The 12,332-nt window shown below is 41.0% G+C and overlaps 1 protein-coding gene and 1 long non-coding RNA gene across 3 annotated transcripts in view; both read left to right on the top strand.

Moving 5' to 3' along the window:
* Positions 1-12,332, top strand: part of unc5a (unc-5 netrin receptor A) — a 137,685-nt gene that overhangs the window by 75,364 nt on the left and 49,989 nt on the right. The window lies entirely within an intron of this gene.
* On the top strand, positions 5,973-8,706 carry LOC123957553. Its single transcript, XR_006821821.1, has 3 exons — positions 5,973-6,892; positions 7,001-7,198; positions 7,999-8,706. It is a non-coding gene; the product is annotated as an uncharacterized LOC123957553 (long non-coding RNA).

Raw genomic sequence — 12,332 nt, 5'->3', positions numbered from 1 at the left:
ACACACACACACACACACACACACACACACACACACACACACACACACACACACAGCCACTTGTCTCAAAAGCTCCTCTGAACATGGATAAGGAAAGAGATGTCACAATTTGTCCTTCCTCTCCTGGTATCAATGTCCGATATCGATCCATCCCCAAGTCTATCGGTTCTCATTACCTGTCCTCAGTAACTTATCTCAATTGTTATGGCTGTGACTGCTTCCAAAGCAGCCGGCCAGCTCTGTGTCTTTCCCAGGCCGTCCTTTATAGAAGTGCAGAAACGGAGACGCCTGGCCAGTGCTAATAAAGAAATATCCCCTCCGAACAAATCAACGCTGACAGTGTGTTTGCATAGATTAGGAGATTCTCCCACTCTATGATTTCTCATCAGACACATGAGGAGGAGAAGGGAGATTGGCATTTGAGCAGAGGATTGTTGTATGGGCCAAACTGATTTGATTGTGTTTGCATTTCATCTGCCAGCATTGATGGAAACAATTTTGATCGTCGCATCACATTGTCACCCCTGCAGCAAACCCTCTCAGGTGGAAAATACATGCATTTCATATTCCTATTTCAATAAAACTCAGCAACTGCCTTATAAAGATGCGGGGAGATTATATTTTCTCCGTTGATTGAAGCGGATGTCGACAAGGCTCCTACAATGAAAACTGAAGATGATGGAGGAAATAATCAGACGCTACACATTTGCCTTGTACTTTATGAAGAAGAACTTTTCAGTTTTTCCAGTTGATACTGGAATCATACATACTACACAATATTAATAAACTCTTTCATATACCTTTTTTACTACTCCACGCATCATTTCAAATTCCTATAAGGGTATATAACCCCTTCCTATAACCCCCAGATTTATCAGGAACAGATCCTGTCCTTTGTCAATCCTTTGTCTAAATACTGGGTGTGACGTAGTCAGTTAATCTTTTAAAACCATCTATCACTTTCTGATTCTAACTAATAATATGTTATGGCACCACAGGGCTAACCCCTGCGTTGGCAAAGCAGCAAGGATTAATTTGTAATAAAATATGTATTTTCTGATTGACTAGATCCTGGATTGTAATGTGATGACATATTTAATATCTGATCCAAGGGGGAGATAAGCTTGGCTTTGCTGAAATGATCTGTAACCTTTATTTTAATACCTCAATACTTATCCATGGTATTATAGCAGCCAATCACCTTACTCGTACCAACTTCCACCCACTTCCCTCCCTCTCTTGCATTTTTCCCCCTTCTCTTTCTCTGTCCTGTATAGTTCAACAACATGGATGCAGATAAATACCTTTACAGGAGGTCCCTTAACATGGATGACATTTAGTTAAATGTGAAAACAGCATGCTGTCATTTTGTTGTTGTCAAAATTCGGGTGAATTCAGGGCAGAGTCCTAATTGCTCTGGAGCGGCACAACAGTGATTAAGCATGATCTTTAATGGAATATTGAAGCACAGTCCTGCTGCAATTTAAGCACAACCTGATAGGCCTGCGAGCCAGGATCTAATGAACAGAAGGAAATAAGAGAATCATGGGGGAAGAGGACAATATAGTCCTAAATGAACGAAATGGTCTTGTACCACCTGTTAAGCATCGATCAGTAGCCAAGGTGACTAATTGATAATGCATTATTAGCTGCTTCCCCATAATGGGTCTTGTATTTCATCCTGTCCTTGATTGTGGGATAGAAGGGGAAGGATTTGGCGATGAAGCACAGAAAAACAGATGGCAAGGTGAATTGTTCCCGTGACACATCTGCCAGCGTGTTCTATTAGGCTTCTCAGGCAGGTCAGCACAGTGTCTGCGTCCGTGTGTGTGTGTTTGTGTGTGTGTGTGTGTTTGTGTGTGTGGGGGCAGACCTTTCTCTCACAGCAACACACCTCGGAGTGAGAAGGGAGTCAAAGTGGATTTAATTGAAGCCTGTGTTTGTCTGGCCTTGAGACAATTCCAAGTGTGTTTGGAGCAGTGGGAGTAAAGTGAGGCTGGCAGAATTAAAAACGAACCAGCTGTGCTGATTGATCTTACCAATAGACTCATACAAAGGCCACACTTCTTTGTGTAAGTTGTATTTTTATTTGGAAATTTGGCGTACGTTCGGGTCTGTTCGTAGTTAGTCTTGACATGCAGAAATAATGAATTTCAAAATTAACTGCAATTAGTAGAACAAAATTGAATGATAATTACCATTTGTCAAACAACAACGCTGGCGTTCCAATCTCCCACGCGCACAGCCTTTGTCCTCCCACCAAAACATATCCCGCATCAGCCTTTGCTTTCTCTAAAGTAATTTTGAATTTGTCAGTCTCACAAAAGCTGTGCCCTTGCTGGAAGTTGGAATTCATTCAGTAGTCTTTGTGGTTCTTTCTCTCACAACAGTTCAAGTTATTTATTTACACTGTCCGGTAAAGACAGGCATTTGATCAATACAGTCCTTCAAGCCTGCATTTGTAGTTTGTGCTGTGCAGTGCACATAATAACTTGTGCAGCAAAAGCATTTAAAAGCATTTTTATTATTTTAAAATAATTATAAATCGCTGGTCCCTTTCTACTACATAGTGTACAGAAGTTTAGCATTGGAGGAGGAAGAATCATACATTTTCCAAATGCAAAATCAAAAGCATTTTCTACTACATTTCCAAAGGCAGACAGTAGTCTGTGGACCTTTTGTGGAAAGCTGCTTGGTCTTCAGAGAAATATTTGCTCGGCTCCGTCTAACCGTAGTTCTAAGCTTTCCGTGCCCTAAGCGAGACATCTGAATAAAATGTAGTCTGTATGCTCCAATGAAATGCAGTGCATGCATTACTCAGGCCACTTGTACTGCCCTTGTGCTGAGCAAATAGAGGCCAGAGTTGCAAATGTGCTTGGATTCCACAATGTGCCTCAAAATGTGCCTTTTTAACACGGTGGGATTCAGAATGGAGCAGAGAAGAGCCGGTAAACTTCCTCCCTGCCTTGCTATTTTGATTACAGCCAATGAACTTTGATATTTTTCTCATTTTCCGTTTGTTACGGTAATAATAATAATTTTATCTTTCAACTTACCTCCACCTTGCTTGGAAATGAAAGAAGTATTATTCTGACAGAAGAAGAAAGAGTGGGAGTTTGTGGTGTCAGTCAACACCTGCTCTGCTCAAATTCGTTTAAAAATAGTGGAGCTGGGAGGTATAGTGAGGGAGCTGACAGCTAAATACTCCATGGAGATTTTTGATAGGCGGAGGAACTCAGTGGCTGACAGTTAATGCTTTGTGTGTTTGGCCCTAAGGAGACTTTCAGTATACGTATTTTACGCACTCCTCAAACAAACATCAACGCACCGTTCTCCTCCTTTTAAAATAGAAGCTTCAGGGTGTCCTGGGTATGGGATAGTGGTAGCGTAGTGAAGACTATTTTATGGATGAGGGAAGAAGAATGGCTTCAATCTCCTCATGAAGTGCTGTGTAAAGTATGAAAAGGGGCACAGAAAATTTTCTCTGGTAGCATCATAAATAAGAGGTGAGTTGCAGGTGTGGTGCTGCTTTTATAACCAAAGGCATCTAATCCTGTGTTGCCTCAATTGAATATTCAGGATTTTCTACACAGTCTCCACTAAGCTTACGGTAGATGGACTGCATATATGCAGCCTGCTGGACTATGGGTCAGGTGGGTGATGGAGTGAAAAACAAGCAGGCAAATGTGTTCTACCTCATGTTTCAGGAAATAAAAATCCAAGTCAATTATCAGCATGCCTACCCACATATAGCACTTCTGGATTTAGTTTCATGTGGTCAGAGTGACCACAAACACACAAAGGAAAATGCAGACGCCAAGCCATACCTGTTTTGAGGCAACCTCTTCATCAGAGCGGGTGTTCAATGAGGCATTTTGACAACAACAAGAGCAGCAGTTCTGGTCTGGGAGCCATCAGGAAGCAGTCTTGAGGATTTTATGCAATTCCAATAAATAATTCATTCATTGACATTGTTGTAGAGAGAGTTTGTTTTCTGAAGAAGTTTGTTTTATTTTTTTCTTCTGTCGTTTAAGAAATCTCAAAGCAAAATTAAAGGTCAGTCACAGGGCAGATATTTACTTTCCAGTATTCAACCACAAGACAATTTGAAAATAAAAAAATAAAATGCTGTGTTTAGGAAACAAGTATTGACATCTTTTTAGTGTCAGCTGAGTACTTGCCTTCTGTTATAGTCGCCTCTAAGCTAGTTTGAGTGAGTGAGAAATTGAATTGAGTCACTTCAAGTAAAAATGACAAATGTTCATTGGTTACAGTTTCTCAAAGAAGATGAATTGCTGCTTTTCTTTCTTATGAGAGTATACTGAATATCCTATGGTTTTGGCATATTGGTTGGATATAAAAAAGCAATGTAAATGTGTCATCTTGGGCTCAAGGGGAAAAAAAAAAGTCAAAAATAAATGTCAGATTAATTGGACCAGGAACTGAACTCAGAACCTTTTGTGATTTTTGCAAATCTTGGGATTATCATATCTCTTGTCTTTTTATAATCACATTTTTAAATCATCACACAAACTATGCACAAAAAGTATGTGTCTTGGCAATAAATCTTAACCGAGGTCTGCTGTATCGTAAGCTGTAGAGTGCCGCTCGTTAAGCGAATGAGTGGCTAGTTAGCTGTTGGCTGCTATGAGCTAACCCAGCTCAACACGTGCCGTCGGATAGTGCACGTCAGGCTCGGAAACCCAGAGAAGGAGCCCAGATTGCGCTCTGAGCTACTGGAAACACTCAGAGTTCCTCTAGCAACGCTGGATAACCCCAGGCTCATTGGCTAACCCCATCGCTCTTCTGCCCAGTTTGTATGGCCCATGGACTGGTAACTTTTCACTGTCGGACCACACATCTCAAAAATGTACTGCTTATTGACTGTTATGGCTTTCTGCTCCAGTTGGGGTGAAGGACTGTTAAACACTTCCCAGCAACTAAACAGACCAGCCAAGTTTTTTATTTAAATTTTTTCTCATTGTGACATTCTGCCAGCTTATGTTATGAGTGAGGTGCACAGTAATTCATCACTCTGATGAATCAAGTTAAAGGTGCTAATAAGTAGCTGTTGTTATTTTTTTGCTGGGTGAACTGAATTACTGTATTGTCCAAACTGAAACTGTAAAAAGCCTTGTTTGAGGAAAAATAGTGTAAACACTTTCATTGTTTAAGTTTACATTTACTTTAGTTTCTTTTTATTAAAATCAGAAGGTACTTATTTTCACTCCAGATTCGTTTTCAAGTGTGATTATTATTTAAGTAATATCATGGTTTAGAGTGACTGCTAACGCACCACCTTAAGTTTCATTTCTGCAATACAACTAGCAATATTAATAACTACTAAGTAGTTGGAAACCAAGAACTCAGAGCCCCTCTACATATAGTGAGTGTAGATGGGTTACAATTGGAAAACCTGATTATTTCCCTTTTAAATGGCGCCACATTGGTAAGGAACCTGCATGTGGGATGAGCAGCAGAGCTTAGTATGTGGGTTGCACCCTTTAAATGAAAAATTTGCCAAATCTTCTCTGACACTGCCTAACAGCTTTTCTTTGCTTGTTTTAAGCTTCTGGTACTCCCAGGTGCTGACAGTCAGGTATGGTCCCTGCTACAGTGGTCAGTTGGTTTCTGTTCCAAGAACCGGCATGCCACATTTGGCTGATCTGGATAGAGCCCATGCGATAAAACAACTTCAAGCTGGTGTTCCGCAATACCAAGTTGTGGCATTCTTCGGAGTGAGCCCTAGTACCATCAGCAAACTTAAGGCCAAGTTACATATAACGGGGGATGTCAGAGAGAGGCCGCAAAGTGGGTGTCCCAAGAAGTCTGCACCCCAAGAAGACCGTTTCCTCTTCCTGTCAGAACTTCGGAACCGTAGGCAGGCTTCTACTGTTTCTACAGTCACAGTTTGCAGGATTCTGGATCCTGTTTCTGGATTCTGGTCTCATAGGGGTACGAGGAGCCATGACAGCCCTTCACTGTCAGGCACGTTTGCACTGGTGTCTGCAACACGTGCACTGGAACCTGAACATGTGGAGGAATGTTATGTTCAGCGATGAGTCCAGATTCTGCCTAGGGCACTTGGATCACTCGGTGTGGAGAAGATGCGGAGAGGGCTTTGCTGATTGCGGCATCTTTTGGTGGAGGCAGTGTGATGGTGTGGTGTTGCATCTCCCTCACTGAAAAAACAAGGCTTGTCATCATTGGAGGCAGTCTCAATGCAGACAGATATTGAGATGAAATTCTGCAACCAGTGGCAATCCCATATCTCCACAGTGAGGGACCAAACTCTATACTCCGAGATGACAACGCTTGCCCCCACTGAGCGAGGCTTATCAGAGAGTACCTCCAGAACTTTGGAGTGGAGAGGATGAAATGGCCTGCCAGCAGTTGTGACCTCAACCCCATTGAACACTTGTGGGATCAGCTTGGGCGTGCTGTTCGTGCCAGAGTGACCAACGCAAACATGTTGGCTGACTTGCGACAAATGCTGGTTCAAGAATGGGATGCTGTTTGGCATTATCAGAGAAGATTAGGCAAATTTTTCATTTAAAGGGCGCGACCCACATACTCAGCTCTGCTGCTCATCCCACAAATGCAGGTTCCTTACCAATGTGCCGCTATTTAAAATGGAAATAAACAGACTTTCCAATAGCAAGATTTATTGCCAAGAAGCATTGTTACAACAAAGAAATAATCTACCCAACACAAATTTACTTATTGTCGTAGTTTATTTGGTTTTCTCCCTTTTAAGCAAGTTTATAATCTCTGCTTAATCTGTGCATATTATTCCAACACCAGCTCCAAACATCTGGTGCAAACACCTGGTATCAAACCAAGCTCAAACTCGGGGGTCCGCTCTGCACTTTCACTTCACTTTCAGCATCAGGTTATTTATAAAGTCCACAATTCTCTGTCTTGCATCTGCTGTATTAATAATTAATACAGTCACATTTGAACAAAGAAATTAATATTTAAAGGCTCAATCTGTGTTCAGTCTGCAGCACTTCATCCCCCAGTGCACGTCACATTATAGTTGATTCTAAACTCACCAACATGGTCCATGTTGGAAGGAGGACCGTGTATATTCAACATCATGTGACCACGGGGGGGAGAGAGAGAGAGGGAGAGAGAGAGAGAGAGAGAGATCCATCCATCCATCCATCCATCCATCCATCTCCACTTGTGTGTAATGGTTGGTGTCTAAGAAGTGACGGTATTACTTTCTTGCACTTTGTCTGAGATGCTCAACAGTTCTGTATGTAGTGTACATCGCAGCACAGTGTTGACACTGACACCAAAGGGTTTCTCGTGATGCTTAAAGTGATTTTCATGCCAGCTCAGCCATGAGATTACAAATTGTCCCCGTATCAGAACTCTTTAAAAAGACAAAGCAGCCTGCCGTTGATTTTTCCAGATCAACCTTGGTCATAGCCCTTTTTTCTGCAATACTTTAAGTGCTAAACTATGTGAATTTTTATCAAAGGCAGTAACTTGAATGTGAAGTGAAACTAAAAGGTACTTTATAAAATATTCTTAAATCCTGCAAGATCCTTGTATTTTTCACTCTTTTGTTTGAATTCATATTTTCAATTAATCACTGAAGTATGAAGTGCAAGAAATCTAATCAATCAGGGGATTTTTCCTACCTGGCACAAGGTGTTAAGAATAACACCAAATATTAACACATCATGAACTATTGGAGTTGTTAGTTGGAAATTGGTTTATGTAAAAATGCCGTATTGATTAAGATAAATGCCAGTTTTAATGAAATATAGAACATGTAGTTTGGAGAGCTAATTTGTGCTAATTAAAACATTCATGCATACAAACAGTAGCTTCATTTAGCAGAAGTTACAATTTGATTCATTATTCACAAATAGTGAATGTTATTATAAGAACAAATGTGAATTTTAGTATATGAAAGTACTGCAAAAATGTAGAAAATATTTGTAGAATATACGAAAGACTTTCGTATCCTCTATGTTCCCCCAGGCTGTTTGCTGAATGCTGTTTGTTGTTGTGCTGAATATTTACATTCGCCCACACACCTTCATTGGATTACCAAAAACCTCTGCCTTCCAACTGAGACAACACTGCCGGCCAAAGGCCCAAGAGGGACCAGCCGATCTTTAGGAGGCGGGGGGAAAACCCTAATGCAATTTGTATGGCACGGAGCACTCGGCAACCAGATGGGAGCCAGGCTGACTTACCTGAAGCAGTTTTCCTTATTTACTTCAGCGCCCAAGGCCATGTCAGACAAGGGGGAGAGAAACATGTTAGCCCGAGCAAATTATCAGGGCTTTCATGTGGGTTACGTTCTATCAGATCCTCCTACTCTGCAGAATGTAATGGAAGCAGAAGCAAAGTGCTCAGGGCCTTCACCTCCGACGTGTTCTCATTCGAGGTAGGACAAGGTGTGTGTGGGAGATAAAGGAGCAGGTCCCAGTCACTCCCAGCGTGAAGACTGTGGCATATAGAACATTCTGCTCTTGCCAGTCATCAGGGTCAGGATATTGGATGGAGAGTAATTACAACAAGGGTACTTTAGTAAGGGCACTGTGGTAAATCACAGCCCTGCCTCTTTGTGTGTGTGCTATTAAAGAAAGGTTAGACAAACTAATTATGGAAGGACATTGTAAATAGAAAAATCCATTGCTTTGAATTAATGTCCATTTGATGTAATCAGTTGTGGCTTTTCTATGGTGGCTGGTGACCAGATATAAATGTGAAATAAATAAATGCAAACCTAATTTTAATGTCTGGCATCTGATGTCTGCGCTCATTGACATGGAAAAGCTATTCTGAAGTTTTGTGCATCAATTCATTAGCACGTTCCAAACCTGTGAACACCTGTGCAACTAAAAACACAATATGAGCGTCATGTATGTACACTGCACGGCGCATTGTTGTGAGATCCTGTGTGCACTTGGTGTGATGTTGTCAGTGATAAATATGGCAGTGAAACTTTTTGCAGAGTGAATATATCACTCTCCTGGGGAGAGTAATTATTCATTATTACTTCTGAGCTCAAAAGATTTAAAACCCAAAATAATATCCCCTCACATATTGCTGTGTACATCTAAGGTCGGAATAAACTTTACCAAATGGTAGAGAAGACCATTTAAGGGTTGAGTGCATTTTGAGTTGTGGTATCTTGCTTAAAAATAAATTATTCTCAACCATGCAGGAACTTAAACCTGCATTCTCTCTTACTGCCAGCAGGGGGCGAGTCCACTGGTTGCAAAAAGAAGTCCGGCTCCATTAGAAATAATGGTAAAATGTTGCTACTTCTCAGCTGATTTATTACCTCCAGTAAACACTTTCAGAATGAGGTTATTGTCTCAGTTGCTAGTTTCAAGTCTTCTTCAACACAACATGATGTTCATTTAGTAAATTATGGGCCTATTTAGGGGGAAGTATACGATAATGCAGCATATGCTTTAGGGCGGGACTACCTTGTGATTGATATGTCGCTACCATGGTGACATCAGTCAGGATAGAGGCAACTTATATCCGCTGCTCTGTGTACATTTTTTTTTTTATGGCTGTCAGCAGGAGAGCATGTCATATCTGAGTCTTTTTGTATGTTTTGTTTTAAAAGTAAATTGCTTTGTTAACCTTTTAATTTGTATAGGCTAATTTTAACTGCGATTACATTTTAGTTTGTTTATATCCAGGATGTATTGATTAAACCGTTGTCCAATCCAGAATAACATAACTTAAACGTCTTTGGTTTTGTTGTAACACTGATAAATTAATTTTGGAGGGAGGGACAGTAAAAACTGTCTTCAGGCCAATAAGTTTCAAACCCACTGGCCCAATGGGGTCAGTTGCAAAAGAGTTTAACGTTGAGCTATGATAAAACATCCCCAGGGTGCATTGCAGTTTTCAGAACTAAACCTTCACTATTAGTATCCTGTGTCCTCTTTTTATGGTTGAGGTTTCATTGTTTGTTTCGTGTAAAAACCTGTGTGATGACTTTAGACTTTTTTTTATGTACTCTACCAATCAATAGAGATGTCCATTAATTGTATTAAAGTATTTTTATATTTAGTTTTTTTTATTGTAAAGTGTCAATATGATAAATAATTGTAAATAACTAACATTATTCCGTTACATATTTGTTGAAATAATATCAGTATGATTTGTCTGACTTTAATGTTATCTGAATTAATTTACACTATATTATATTAGGGTAATGACAAGGGTGATACTGCTAATACTGGTAATAATTATTCAACAGAGCTAAGTTTAATTACAATAACAGATGGAAAATGACTCCCTAATGCTGATCACACGTATACACACACATATACACATACATTTTTGTTTTTATTTGTGTGCTTGTTCATGGTTATGTTTTCAGTAAAATATTTTATTTTGCAGATTTTACACAGTGCACTTGCAAATAAATATATTCTAAATAAAAAAAAAATCCATGTACCTTTTAATGGTCTTTTTATCTTTATCGGTAGTTGCTCGTAATTTAACAAATACTTTTTTCTGGGTGGGACCATCAACTGGTTCAAAAGACCTACACTTCCAGTCACTTAGTAACAGAAGCAGAATTTCAAAACAGGCATGTTAGTCCATGACTTTCATCATTTTTTCTTCTGTCCTGCACCATTTACTCTTCTCACTCCACCTGAGTCTCCTTGGAGTGGCATTGGACTGAAACTAGTCGGATTGATTGGAGCGCTACCTGCTCTCCTGTTTGTCAGCCATGAATAATCTGTAACGACATTTAGAGCATCAGCAGGGGCCTTGCAGAGTGCATTCATTGTGGAAAATGGAGAGCTCAATCAAAAGAAGCTCTTGAAAAGCTGGTCATAACCGGAGGCAGAGCCTTGACCCAGAACGCTGTCCCACTGACTTGAGTCGCAACCTCACCAACATCCCTGAATGGGAGGCCTGACTGCTGTGTTCCCGGTGATCTCTGGGCTTCTGTTTGCCTCCCCCTCCCTCTCCTGTTCCCATCTCTCTTGCCATTTAATAGAGCCATGCTTCACTCAGAAGGCCACGTTATCCTTGTTAGGAGACAGACGCTTATGGCGCCACCTGCCATTTTCAGCTCTCCACGTCCGGTAGCATGGGCCACCCATCACCACACTACTTTACATGGTAATGAAACTCTGAAGACTTCATGATAAAGCAGTTATGTCCTTGGCTCTGTGACCTGAGGTTAACTTTGGATTATTTACATGTGGAAATACTTTACTGGTTGTTATGTCTGTGTTTTTAGACTGATTTCAACAGGCTGTTTAGCTCCAAAGTTGTGTTCTGACAGTCTGGCTGGGTGTCAGGATTTCTTTCATGTAGAGACGGTAAAGTAATTGGTCTGAGGTAAGGCGCATTGTTGGTTCCTTGAAAAGAAGCTCTGGACGCTCGTGGTGCTGGTGATGACACTGATGCCATCTGGTACAAAAGAGAACCGCAGGAGGAAATGAAACACTTATAGCATGCTTTTGACTAGTTGCCAGGATGTGCAGACAGTTCATTCTTAAAAGCGTTCATCTGTGATGTCTCCCCTCAACCATTGTGAACTCTCTCCCTTGAAATGGTGCATTCCCCTGATGTAGAGTCACCCAACCCTAATCCTCCTATATCCACTGATGAATCCCAGCCACACACACAGTAGGGATACCGCCTAATTGAATTTCCCTGGTTTCAATGAACACACACTCAAGACCTGCAAGTTCCAGTCCTTGCCTTTGATAAGCAAATGACCCCTATGGAATTGAGGTCACAGCCTGCGAAAACAAGAGTGAGGGAGAGAAAAATAAAGTCCCGCACTCAGACAACCCCAATATCGACTCATCCAGGATTGAGTCCAATGATGTTTACCCTGTGTGTGTTCAGCCCCTGTTGGCTCAAGGGGGAAATAACGTTGTCTTTGCTACAGATTACAATAAAGCACAATATAGTAAATATTGGTGTGTCGGGGGGGTTTGTGTGTGTGTGTGTGTGTGTGTGTGTGTGTGTGTGGTTTTGTGTGAGTTTGTGTGTGCCAGTGCATCTAGTAATAGCGTGTATTGTACTTCATTGCCTGAAGACTTTGCAACAAGCTCCATCATACAAAAATAAGGTCAGATTATTCACGAGCTCAGCCACTCTGCATCTCTTCCAGTCTTTTTTATTCCTTCCGTTTCATTTGTTGAAGTCTTGAGGCAGAACAATGTGTTTGCTTTGGTGTCTCTGAGCCTGAGCCCAGAGTCCACAAGCTCGATGCTTTTACGGATTCTCCATTTAGATACGAGCTCTGCGTTCTCTCTGACTTCAACACAGATTGAACACAGGTTCAGATGAATTTTCATCCCCCCCCCCCC

Source organism: Micropterus dolomieu, linkage group LG19 (assembly GCF_021292245.1).
Source record: "Micropterus dolomieu isolate WLL.071019.BEF.003 ecotype Adirondacks linkage group LG19, ASM2129224v1, whole genome shotgun sequence".
In the NCBI taxonomy this organism is placed as follows: Eukaryota; Metazoa; Chordata; class Actinopteri; order Centrarchiformes; family Centrarchidae; genus Micropterus; species Micropterus dolomieu.
The sequence above is the reverse complement of the archived record's forward strand: the minus strand, read 5'-3'. Positions and strand labels throughout refer to the sequence as shown.